This window comes from Danio rerio, chromosome 23 (assembly GCF_052040795.2).
Source record: "Danio rerio strain M-AB ecotype USA chromosome 23, GRCz13ab, whole genome shotgun sequence".
In the NCBI taxonomy this organism is placed as follows: Eukaryota; Metazoa; Chordata; class Actinopteri; order Cypriniformes; family Danionidae; genus Danio; species Danio rerio.
The window spans coordinates 7,616,042-7,629,761 of record NC_141043.1 but is presented as its reverse complement, the minus strand read 5'-3'; the positions used below and the strand labels follow the sequence as shown (position 1 = coordinate 7,629,761).

General features: G+C 34.6%; 1 long non-coding RNA gene across 2 annotated transcripts; it reads right to left on the bottom strand.

The window, feature by feature from the left end:
• Positions 1 to 2,052: 2,052 nt before the first annotated feature.
• On the bottom strand, positions 2,053 to 12,977 carry LOC147838161 (uncharacterized). 2 transcript variants are annotated; one of them, XR_015523166.1, is made up of 5 exons: positions 12,930 to 12,977; positions 12,103 to 12,249; positions 8,972 to 9,038; positions 7,963 to 8,113; positions 2,053 to 2,753 (listed from the first exon to the last, which is right to left on the bottom strand). It is a non-coding gene; the product is annotated as an uncharacterized LOC147838161 (long non-coding RNA). The 2 variants fall into 2 exon arrangements; XR_015523164.1 differs by lacking the exon at positions 8,972 to 9,038.
• Between the last annotated feature and the right edge of the window lie 743 nt (positions 12,978 to 13,720).

The following is a 13,720-nucleotide window of genomic DNA, read 5'->3' as shown; positions in this document are numbered from 1 at the left end:
GAGATTTGCAAACCTGTGTACTTTTCACTCTTCAGGCGTTTGCAATTCCTGCAGTCACAAAAGCTCCCTGTCATCTGACAGCGGAAAGCCTTAAGTGATTGACGGCTCCCAAATATATTATGAGGTTGCATAGCTTAATTTTTGGGCGCATATGCAACCAGAATAGTCACAATTTCGAGCCCTGGTGTGTTGACGTTGCGGCTTTGTTGCCAAGTTACCATACCACCTCACGATATCGCTCCAGTCCTACTCTCAACATTTAAATAAATCCACGCAAATTTTAGAATAAAGGCCTGCACTCAACACAAACTGAAAATGTATCTAAAAATCTAAAAATTTATCTTGAGCTCGAAAATGTAATACCTCGTCAGATGACATTAACTACTTTTTAATACTTTTTAATGCCCTTAATTTTGACTAATTTCATTTACTACCTTTCACAACCCCCGCGGACACCCTGTATATTCTGGGTATTTGACAAATCAGTAAATATATGCACTAAAAACAAATTTAAAAAGTCCATAGGCTTCCTTTACCCGTAGGCAAAACTAAAATAGGCTATTAGTAACAAATATAAACAAAAGATAAAAAATGTTTTGTGAAAGCAAGAGATAATCTTGTGAGAGTGCTGTTATAAAAGGAGTCTCAGGTGACCAACAATTGTGCATTACTGCAACACCATTTATTCCAGAACATCTGAGCCACTTTCATTTCTAAAGTTTTCATTTTTGGTTTTATTTTATTTTTTTAAGTCTATTTAAAGCTGCAGTAGGTGATCATCTTTAGAATCATGTGTTGTGCTGGTTGAAAGTCTCTTCACAGTCCAAAAGTAAAGATTAAAGAAAATGATCTAAATGTGTTTATATGTATTTTTATATTCTGGGTAAGGCATAAAACTAAAACATGTTCATTCAATTAAATATTGTCGGGCTGACAATTCCCATAATTTTGATAGCAGCTCAAACTGTCAGCAAATGTAGATTTGAACCACTGGGCATCTCTTCACGCAGATTCACCATTTGCGTGTGGATGCGTGCATGTGCGCCGAGCGTTTATGTGCAGACGAGCAGTCACAGTTGCAAATCAAATGCTGAATAAAAACCTGTTAAACTCCTGAATCAATATTGGAGTGAGTTTTGCACGCTGGAAGAAAAATAATACCATGACTGAAGTATTTCTGTTAGGCTGGTCATGTTCTGTGTTAAACTCTTTTAGTCACGCAGAGCTGATGTAGATTGTGTTGTTATGAATGGGTTATCTGCACAGAAGTGTTGTTCAGCCACTGAAATCTCCCCGTGAAAGATTGATGCGACTATTTTCAGCTTCATAAGGTCCTTTTACAGCGTTGATAAAGTAGATTTATATTTAGTTTAACAACAAAACATCAGTAAATAGAGCTATTCGGCCTAGCCTACTTGGGTCATTTCTGAACAATGACAGCCTGTGATGCGCTCTTTATATTGTTCACCACTACTCTGAATATTCATGTGAAATAGCATGCAAGTATGGTTTAGTAATAAGTGTAATTCCTGCAAGCCACCGGCTAAACACTAGCTACATTTCTAAATGGTGAATGACATGATCTAGTGGGTTGTCCACTGCCATCTTTACGATGAGCATTCGTGTTTCAGAGCCGTGGCTTTGGATGGCAGGGGAGGGACTGTGTTTCAAAGATATTATGCCAACCGGTTAGCATTTTGGCAGATCACCTACTGCACCTATAACTTGTTTGTTAATTAAATCCTGTTTTGTTATTTAGCCTATTATTTTTAAGTAACAGTGAAGTTGCATATTAACTTGATATGCAAAGAATGGGAAATAAATTCTTTTTGACATGCTGATTTTGGTAAAAATTGTGAATATAGGTAATACTCGCCTTGCAATTTTAAAATCATTGTATTTTTTTTCCTTTGAGCAGGCAATTTTCAATTTAAATGATTGCTGCTGCAGTCTGAAAGTCTCGGTTAGGCAATGCTGACGGACACAGCTAAAGCTGGACAAATTACAGTTAATTGATTATTAATTCTGATAAGAATAACATCAACAACAAGATAATATTAATAATAGGTCTTTTATTTAAAAATGAAATTAACACATGTAATAGGTCTACATAAATGTGAAATGAGCCAAACATCATCTTTAAAATAGTCAGGCCTCAGCTCTCGGTGATATCTCTCCCTATCATCGATACACAACACTAGTGTCAATCGGCACAACCCTATCTTGTAGTAAACATAACTCCAAACTGCAATATGGTCATTTAAATGTCGTTCGCGCATCGACGTTCAGGGGTTCGAATCGAGATCGCCATATTTTTACGATTAACTATGCAGTCCAACTATCACTTGCCAGTAATTAACCAATCTTTTATAGTAAAATCTGCATGTGTACTATTGGTCATACTGTATGAATTAACTCCAGAATATCTGGCATGTGAAAATACATAATTGAGCTATCCTTTCATCTTTAAATAAATTGCTTTAAGACACAATTGTATGATGTTAAATAGTTAGAACTAGATTACATTTTAAATAAACCTGCCAAAGGGTCTGTCTTACCTTGTTCTGGTTAGTCTGCCCTGTTCACTTAGCAGCAAATATCACTAGATAGGCTACCTGGTGCCTGAATGAAAGGGTTACCGTCTTATTCCCTGATCTTCTTGCTTTGTCTGACTGTTGTGGCTCAGTTTGTTTGTGAGGATCACTCATCTTCACATTGTCCAAAGCAGGTGAGGAGACAGAAGCATTATGGGACTGGATGTCAGAAAAAAAACAGAGAATATCGAAATCAGAAATATTTGTCAAGACAGAACAAGTATATTCTTCTTTTTCTGTATTCAGGGTTTCTGCAGATATCATAATGTCAAATTTAAGACTTATTAAGACCTTTTTAAGACCATTAAGTATTAAATTTAGGACCTATATCGCAATATCAAAAACACGCATTCACATAAAGAGATCAGAAGAAGAAGAAACAGACAGTAAAATCTGACAAATAAACAGAGAAGTAAAAAGCTTCTGGAAATAGGTCATATCATTAATATCATTCAGGATAATCGCTTTTAATTATTTTATAATTAATTAAAAAGATTTTTATAACCATTCAAGATTTTTTAAATACATTTTTTATCTAAATGATGCATCACATGCTTTTCTTCATATCTCAGACAGTTCTACCCATTAAAGTTAAATATTAATGGCAACAGATCTTGTGTTGCTCTAAAATTATATTTTTTATTAAGGCAGAAATAAAAACAGAAAACAAGTACACTCACTAAAAATATTGAGGTTTTTTATTTTTTATTTTGCCCACTCAACAATTCACACATCACTTTCTGACTAGTTTAGTTATCACCAATAAAGCCTAGAAATTGGGCATCAATATACTGTAAACTGATACATATATATATATATTCCTTTCCAGTTGAAGTCAGAATTATTAGCCCCCCTGTTTATTTTTCCCCAATTCCCGTTTAATGGAGAGCAGATTTTTTTTCAACACATTTCAAACATAATAGTTTAAATAACTCATCTCTAATAACTGATTTATTTTCTCTTTGTCATGATGACAGTAAATAATATTTGACTAGATATTTTTGAAGACACTTCTATACAGCTTAAAGTGACATTTAAAAGCCTAATTAGGTTAATTAGGTGAACTTTGCAGGTTAGGGTAATTAGGCAAAATTTTGTTACTTAATTTTAGTTTGTAACTTGTAAATTGTTTTAAATTCGAAACTGTAATATAGGTCTATACATCAGTGTAAAACCTATGAATGATGGAAAAACATATTCTGTAATATTAAAACCAACTGGGTCTCCACTTTTGCATGGCCTCTTTTTTTAAACAAACTTATCCCTCAGGTTTTTCCAAACTTTTACAAAAACTGTCCTCCTTTCCCACTGCTTTTGCAATTTCTAGCCAAAAAGTATTGGTCATCTGGTTCTACTTCTCCCTATGATCACGCATGGACTGATCATAAAGAAGATGTGTGTATAGGGCTGGATGATATGACAAAAATTTATATCACGATATACTTCTTAATTTTCGGTCGATATGATATAATTCCGATATCGATATGGACAATATTAAAAAGACATAAAAAAACTGCCAAGAACGCAAACAATAGATGTCTGTACCTACAAATATCTGCAAACTGAATTTGCAAAGTCTATAATACCTCCAGGCTCTTATAACTTTTCTTTTGATAAAAAAGTTTAAAAAAAATTTATTTGTTCACTTTTTAAAATGTTAACTCTCTTTTTTGTATTTAGCCTTTACAAACAGACATATATATACATATATACACAGGGATTTACATTAACACCCATTAACATTTTTGGGCTTTACATTTTGACTGTGTTAGACAGTCACTCCCACAAGCCACTTTGGCTGGTTGAAAATAATTTTTTTTCAATTTTGTAGTTTTCCTAAAAGCAGGGTTCGACAATATATGGATGACCCAATATGCGTGCAAATGTGATCTTATAATCAAGAAGTAAAATAATTGTGATCACGTGAGCAGAAGAAAGCAAGTGAATACCAAATGAGAGGATGATCATTAGCCACGACAGATTACTGTAAATATTTTTGATACATGACAATAGTTATTTTTTTAAAGTCAATTGCTTTTCTTTCTTTTTTAAGAAATGTTTTATTCAATAAAAAGTATAGTATACAGCTATATTTTGCTTGTTTTGACACATTAAAAATTTGTGTCTAAGAAATAATTATTGTTTTGTATGGTTATAGAGATAAATTTGGTAAATCGTTAATTTTGAGCTCTAAAAAAAGTCATGCTAGTCGTGCAAACACTATGAAACCATGACTCCTTTGCTCATGCTCATTGAGCAACCTCATACTCGACACACAAAAAGTGAAATGATTGAGAACACGTGGACATAACACAAAATTTAAATCAAGTAATTTTAGCATGTCAACGTCAAACTTATGCATATAAAATATATTTTTCCAACAACAAAATTGTGGATAGTGAAAATGCAGAGTGGCTAGTAATGTTGGAAATCTACTAGCCACAGTGGCTGGTGATCAAAAAAGTTAATGTCAAGCCCTGTATATATATATATAGCTTGTTCATTCACATCTGTATTCAGGGCACACTTCAGGGAAAACTTTCTGCCACGGAGCTAACCAACTGCTGTGCTAAGCGCTGGCAGCGTGTCTGTGATGTCACATGCGTGATGACGTACATCAAGCTCTTTCTGATGGCTGAGCACTGACCGTCATTCAGTGACAAATGATGCAATCTAGGGATGTAACGGTATTGCAAATACCGTTATACCGCAATATTAATTTTTTTCCGATATTAGCGTAGTCGCATGACTCGATAAAACTATAGGTCTTCTGAGAAAATTTGCTCAGGCGAATGAAGCGAACGGGAGGTAGTGGAAACTACAATTCCCATCAGCCCAGGGGTTGCCAACATTCTTTGCGGTCTGTTGTCGCTACAGATCCAGTAATGCGGAAATGAAGTGTGCTGCTAGAAGCGAGGATGAAAAAGACCTGGAAATGATCGAACATAAAGCGGGTGTTGTCGCCGCGCGTGTACTGAATTGCGGTGTTGTCGCGCGTGTTCTGATCAGCTGTGTTGTCGCGCGCGTACTGTAAAGCGGGGAGGGGGGGTTGAGCGCGCATACTCAAGAGCGGTGTTGTTGCGCACCTACTGAAGGGTGGGACGGAGGGTGTGTCGCGTCGCGGGGGCACTTTTGATCATTTTGGAAGAGCATTTTCTTTCCAAGACTAAAAAGGGTACGTGCACTGCACAGGTTGAGCCCTATGTGTGCACGTGCCTGCAAGTCGGGGAAAACGACTAAAAACAGTCATGGGGACTGCAGAAACACAGCACACTGTTCAGATTGATGCAGACATTGACTTGTACCGCAAAGAGACCTCAATTTCACTCACGGCTTGTTCTCTCAAGTGGGGGAAAGACAATGCGCAGCGTTACCCACTGCTGTCAACCTGGGCCAAGTCATATCTCTCTCCCAGAAACCTCAGTCCCAAATGAGAGGGTTTTTTCTGTTGCAGGGGACATTGTAAATACCCAGAGATCCCAGCTTTTACCAGATTATAGTTATATGATCATTTTCCTCAAAACCCATCTCTATCTAAGTGCGTGATTAAATGTTGAATGTGATGAGTTTTCAACAATACTAAATTGAAACTTTATCTTTTTTACATTGTTTAATATTTTTTTGTTATTAAAATTGAAGTTCCTGTTTCAAAGCTTACAGATAGATGGCTAATTTGTATGTCATTGACACTTTTGGCACTTTTTTGGAGTATTTTCATAAGTTTTGTTTTTCCTGTAAATGATTCAATAAATACCGTACCGTGACATTCATACCGAGGTATTACCGTACCGTGAAATTCTGATACCGTTACATCCCTAATGCAATCTATGAGATCTTATAAATATATATATATATATGCAAATTTATATCGAAATACCGGAAATGAGTTTAAAACTCATATCACGTTACTGAAAACAATTCTATAGCGATATATATTGATATCGAATCATTGTCCAGACCTAATGGGTGTATGCATGCATCAAGTTTATATATGCGCAAGTTTCATACATGTTTTGAACATAGTATAGGTTTATATGCGAGTAATTTATATGCTTGTGTTGATAAGCAAAGTTTTATTTAGATCCTACACGGCGCCTCATAGCCATCTATGTCGGGAAAGTGGATGGTGAGGCGACAGGTTGACTTAAACTTAAATGATGCCTCATCTTCTGCCATTGCTTCTGACTCTCAGTATGTTCTATCGGGTGGAACAGATTTGATGTGTTTCCGCTGTTAGTCGGCAGACTCTGCACCACTCTACCGCACATTTTGCAGAGCACCGAAACTAAACGTTTATCGAAACTTAAAAAGCTGAAATCACTTCCACACCACTGCATTCGTCTTTCCTCTCTCATCAACTAATTTGTCTGCATTCTTAGTTGTGGAAGCTTGTTCATTCACATCAGTATTCAGGGAACACATTTTGTAGCATTCTGCAACGGAGCAGCTTAACTAACTTCTGAGCGCTGGCAGTGGCAGCGTGTCTGTGATGTACGTCATCACGCAAGTGACATCACGCTCATTCTGAGCACGAAAAGTCATTCAGTGACAAATGATACAAGGTATAAGATCTTATATATAATAAAACAGACGTATGCAAATGTATATCGAAATACCGGAAATGGGTTTAAAAATCATCACTGTTATTGAAAAAATCTATCGCGATATATATTGATATCGAATTATTGTCCAGCCCTATGTGTGTACAGTCATACCTGTTTCAGACAAAATCTCTTCAAAGTGTTTCATATTTAATTCAAATCAAATGCGGCACCGCACGAACTGAAAAAAGATTTTGTGAGCTCTGCCAGCCAAAATCATGTCGCGGCGGGCGGGCGGACCTCCATAAACACAGTGATGACATCACATTTACCGCGCGCACTGAGTTCAATAACAGAAAGCTGATTGGCAATTGTCGATATAGGGCATGTCGGTCTTATTTGTAGTTGTAATAACGCAAATTACAATTGGACTAGTGAAATAAAGAACTACAACACCCTGAAAACCTAGCAACAACAACAAAAAAGGAATTTAAATGAGTTTTAGATGTAGCGTTACATGGACATCGCAAAAATAAGACCTGTGCAAAAATAAAAATAAGACTTAGAACAGTGAATTTAGGACTTTTGAAGGCCTTAAATTTCGATTTTTTTAATTTTAGACTTTTTAAGACCCCGCGGAAACCCTGTATATTCCTTCTGACCAGACTTTCTACTTATACATGTCAGTCAGTATTGCTATTTTGACTGTCAATATTACAGAATAAAGCATCCGTATAATTATGGTTGAATTTTATGTTTCATAATATGGACAATTGGTAAGTGAACCTACTGATTTCTGCAGACTCATACTACTGACCCCTACTCACCATAACCAGAATCTCCATAATTGTAGGTTATATCTTCTCCTGGAAGTATGTTGCACACAGCAAAGATATGATTTTCATTTTGCAGTTAGGAGCTTTGTGGTCATCATTTACAAGTCTCCCTAAAGACCCATCTTCTTTCGATGCATCCATGCTGAAAAACATAAAACAATCACTAAGCATAAAATACAAACAATTTTCAAAGTTTATACATTTAAGATGTACTATTTTTTTTTCTGTGACCATCTTCAAAGAGGTGTTAACAATAGTATCGAGAATGAATTCTATTTTAAAACTTGCTAATTATTTCACTAAAACTACAGATTTGATTAGAAGTGTTAATTTACATTTCACTTCTCAATTCCTGTAAAATATTTTTTATGTCTGTGAGGAACATTTTTAATGAAATTGCAATCAAATATGGGAACTGATTGTAATCAGAATGATCAGAATCAGAAATACTTAAATTTTGAGATGCATAATATATTATCGGCCATATCGATATCAGCCAATAAATGCTATTTTTTTAATGTTATGGTCATCAGTCTGATATCAAAATATGGCCGATATATTTAAGCTGAAAGATTACAGAATTGCCTGCCTTGCATATGCGTGGGTCGAACTTGTACAGAGTTGTGCAGTGCTTGGACATTATTGTTGGGTGATACACAATTTTCATATCATCCACCTTTGAGATCACCTATCATGATACTATAGCATAGGCCAGGGGTCACCAATCTTATTTCTGGAGGTCCAGTGTCCTGCAGGGTTTAGCTCCAACTTGCCTAAACACACCTGCCTGGGTGTTTCAAGTATACCTAGTAAGACCTTGTTTATCTTGTTCAGGTGTGTTTGATTTGGGTTAGAGCTAAAATCAGCAGAACACCAGACCTCCAAGAACAAGTTTGGTGATCCCTGGCATAGGGGCACGGCAGTGTTATGTTTGCTTATTTGCTCATTTATTTAACCACATTTAAACATATTTAATAACCCTTTGGCTAATCATACTCACCACTCAAACTTGTACTCAAGAACAAAATCGCCTCTGAATAAAGCTTCAGTGGTGAAAACTCATCCTCCTAAACAAAAGACGTTCATTAGCTGCATTTTGTTGAAAATTAATTATCATTGGTACATAATTGCATTTTTAGAGTTTGCATTAAATTCTACAGACTTTTGTGTTTTTATTTGAACTAATTGTTCTACTTGTCCTGTATGCTTCTCAAGCTTTATGAGAAGTGTCATTAATGTCTTTTCAGGTGCACTCAGAGGGCAATCGCCTGTTATGTCATGTCATTCAGCTTTTAATTGTTAGCATGATGTAGGCCTTTGAAATAATATTTATACAATATAGTTATAATGACATGTATAGATGATTAAACCAGTGCGTTTAAACTAGTTTTAAATTTGTTTGTTTTTGTAGTTTGGGCCAAAACAAATGTTTGTTGCAATTTTAATAGTTTAAGTTCATTTGATTGACTATTTAAAAATCTGTGGATATTATCAATGCATTTATTGGATAAAATAACATTGCTACCTTTAAGTCCCCATCCCCAGAAGTGATTAAGGTTACACAGTCATATATATAAATGTGTAAAAGATGAAGCACTATGAATATTTATTTAAAAGAAAATATGTCAAATAAATGATCAGATCTCTGTGTGGAGCACTGGCTGTTGTCAGACTCAGACAAAATTTTCTCTGAATAATTACAATATATAGCTAAATGTATTTGAAAACATAGACATACTATTGAAAATTAATACTTTAATTCATTAGAGTCGTACTTCTGTGGGTATTTTGGTTAAAGTAACCTAAAAGTAATACAAAAGTAGTGTAATGCATTTCTGAGATATTAATACTGTCATGTAACCAATTACAAAAAAAGAAATGGCAGTAACTTTTAATATATATATATATATATATATATATATATATATATATATATATATATATATATATATATATATATATATATATATATATACTGTAATGCATTACATTTTGGAAGTAACTTGCCCAACTGTGTTCGCTATTGTTTGTTAGCACAAAGATTAGATATTAACGGGGATTTGGAACAAAATTGTTTATGCACAATGGGCTCTCTGCACAGCTAGAGTTTTAAAGCCAACGATAAACTTCCGGTGATAGCTTAATGTGGGTATTTTCAATTTCACAAGGTTGTTTGTACATCATCAATGTTGTAATGTTATTACAATACATTCAGTTAAACAGACTAAAGCATTCATTTAGTTGTTCAAGCGTAAAATTAGATGAACGATGGTATAACCACTAGCGCCGTCAGTACAGCAAAAGGCTAGCGCAGAAATTCCATTGAAAATACTGGGTAAAGTCTAAATCGAATACGTGGCCGGCTGGTATGTGCTATGCACATCCATATAGCAGCATTTTTATGATAGGTATCTGTATAATACTGTATAATAGGCGACTGTATAATAGGTGACGCGGTGGCACAGTAGGTAGTGCTGTCGCCTCACAACAAGAAGGTCGCTAGTTCAAGCCTCAGCTGGGTCAGCTGGTGTTTCTGTGTGGAGTTTGCATGTTCTCCCTGCATTCGCGTGGGTTTCCTCGGGGTGCTCCGGTTTCCCCCACAGTTCAAAGACATGTGGTACAGGTGAACTGGGTAAGATAAAAATTGTCTGAAGTGTATGAGTGTTAATGAATGTGTATGGGTTTCTTAGTGATGGGTTGCAGCTGGAAGGGCATCCGCTGTGTAAAACATATGCTGGAATAGTTGGCGGTTCATTCTGCTGTGGCGACCCCAGATTAATAAAAGGACTAAGCTGAAAAGAAAATGAATGAATGAATGTATAACAATAATGAATATTTTTACAGTACTGTGACGGTTGGGTTTAAGGTTGGGGTGGAGGTAGGCTTTAAAAAATAAAATTTATTGGGTATTTTAATAGATAGCAGCATAAATAATACTCAATACAACTACTGTTTTTACGTTACTGTGACAGTTGGATTTAGGGTTGGGGTGGGGATAGACGTTAATAAAATACAACAAATGTGAAATTTAAGAAATAATATAAATAGTTTTCATTAACTTTCGGCTGCAACCATATCTGATCTAGCAACAACCAAAATACAGGGTAAAAAAACTGTCATATTTTGAAGACATGGTGGGGGGAAATGGACTTTAATGCAGTGCTTCTTGTCCGATCTGAAACCCACTTTACATCATATATATAACAGGTAGTGAAGATTACTGATTTTTAAAGAAATCAGATCTTAAACGTGACAATTTTGAAATGGAAAGATGTCATTGGAAGCCATTGGACTGCCTGGCTGAAAATTAAAAGTCTGGTAATCTGTAAAATATTTTACAACATTACAGATACATTAAAAACTAATTTAAGTGTGTGTATGGTTTGCATTGGTTACTTTAACAATTATAATAGCAAAAATAATTAATGTAGTGCTTTGTTGTATATACATGTTCAGAGTTAATAAATGTTTCAACCCAATTTAATTGCAAAAGTATGATAAAGTACAACAGGTAACACTTTAAAATAAATTAATGGATTAAAGTCAACGGTGAGAAAAAAGCCAGATTCATTACAGTTACTGTGCTAATATAGGATAAAATAATACAACTGAATATTATTAGTTATTATTCCCATTTAGTAAAATGACTGACTTTAGTAAAACGATTGTAATCAGATTACTATAATTTTAACACATACATCAGCATTAAGAAATTATCATCACCTAAGATTAACATTAAACTTTACCAATAACTTCAATTAACTAATGTTTACTATTGAAGCCTTCTTGCACAGAGTTAACGTACAGTACAACTGACCTATAAATATTTTGAATTTTAGTAACAGTTTCAGTTAATTTTTCAACCTGTAGTAGGCCAGATGAACTTGAAAATATTATTGAAAAACAATTAAGTCTCTTAGAATGTTGCACTGTTAAAAATACCACTGCAACACGACATGGATTTTCTTAAAAAGAATGGTAAAAGTTTACATAATAAATAATTATTCAATGTATTTTGAGTTCCCATGATGTCAATATTGTACATGTTCATTATCATTCTATATTGAACCACTGAACATCTGCATAGAGAGATATAGACAGAGAGAGAGAGTGTTTGTGAGTATACCTTACCTTTGTAATTGTTGATGAATTGCACTTGCAGTCCTGGTTTGTCACTTTTACAACAAATGTAATGTTCTGCATCCTCTTGAGGTATTTTACGCTTTCTGTTTTTTCTTAATCCCAGCATGAAGACAAAGGGCATGTTTCCTATGAAGACTTTACGAAAAATAAATATAATAAATTATATTATGCTAATAAATAACATAATAATAATAGCATAATACATTTTATATATTGTTTATTGTTCTGCTGAACTCAAATGATTTCACATACATCTAGTAATGTACTTCTATCTAAAATCTAAAAATTTAAATCTGAAATTAAATCATAATGTAATTAAAAACAGAATAGGTAGGATGTAAATCACATCCAAGATTAATTTTCCTATATTCGTTAAACAAAGCTTTAAATACATTGTTATTTAGACTGAAAACAGGGCTAGACCCACATGAACCATTTTCATGTTTTTGTAACTTTACACACCTCAAAATTATATATACTTTGATATAATAAAGACGTTATATAATGTTCTGTGCGTTTGGGCAAGCTAATTAACATCATTAAAAGACGTATTTACTTAAAGTAATTTAAAATAATCACCATATTAAACAAAAAATAAAGATTTTATTTTTGGGGCAACCACACAAGCACACGCAAGCACTATTTTGATCAACAGAAATGTAGTGTGTTAAACAGTATACAGCTAACATTGCTATTAAATACATTTCAACAAATATAATCGACAAAGGAATATAAGCACTAAACATACATCTTACAAAGGCAATGTTTTGTCGTGTAAGCAGTAATTATGCATTTAAATATATAAATTGAATTACCTGCTCTTTCAGGAGAGATGAGATGAGTTCGCGGGAAAAGGCGTCTCCAATTGATTGCGTCAGTAGCACGTGTTTGCAAATGCCGCGCGTTCATGAGTTGAATGAGGCGCTGTGGGGATGTGTGCTTAACACACACACACACATACACACGAACAGAGGGGTGGGGGAGGGGTGGAGGAGGGAAACTGCAGCAGGTTCAACTTGGAGTTTGCAAAATGTATGCATCCATGTGTTGAAGTGTTCACATATTTGTTTTATGTTGAACATGCTCTTTTAATTTGACTTTTTTTTAGAAAACCTGATTTTCTTTGATTATGGTGCACTTTAATTTAATCTCCAAATAAGTAAATAAATAAATATATATATAATAAAAAATAATTATATAATAAATATATATATATATATATATATTTCTTAAGTAAATAAAAGTGAGGGGAAACCTGATAGGTGTTGTAGACTTGAATTACGTTAACAAACTAACTTTATATTATTGTCGTCATCATCATAGTCATAGTGTCTACCCCAGGGCAGCACTCATGAGGCGTCTGTGAGTTGACAGTGGGGGATGGGTGCTCAAGGCACACACACACATACACACGAACAGAGGGGTGGGGGAGGGGAACTGCAAGCAGTTAACACACTTCAACTTGGAGTTTGCTAAATGTATGCATCCACGTGTTGAAGTTTTCACATATTTGTTTCACATTAAACATGCTCTTTTCATTTGACTTTTTTTAGAAAATCCGATTTCTTTGATGGTGCACTTAAATCTCCAAACAAATTAATACATT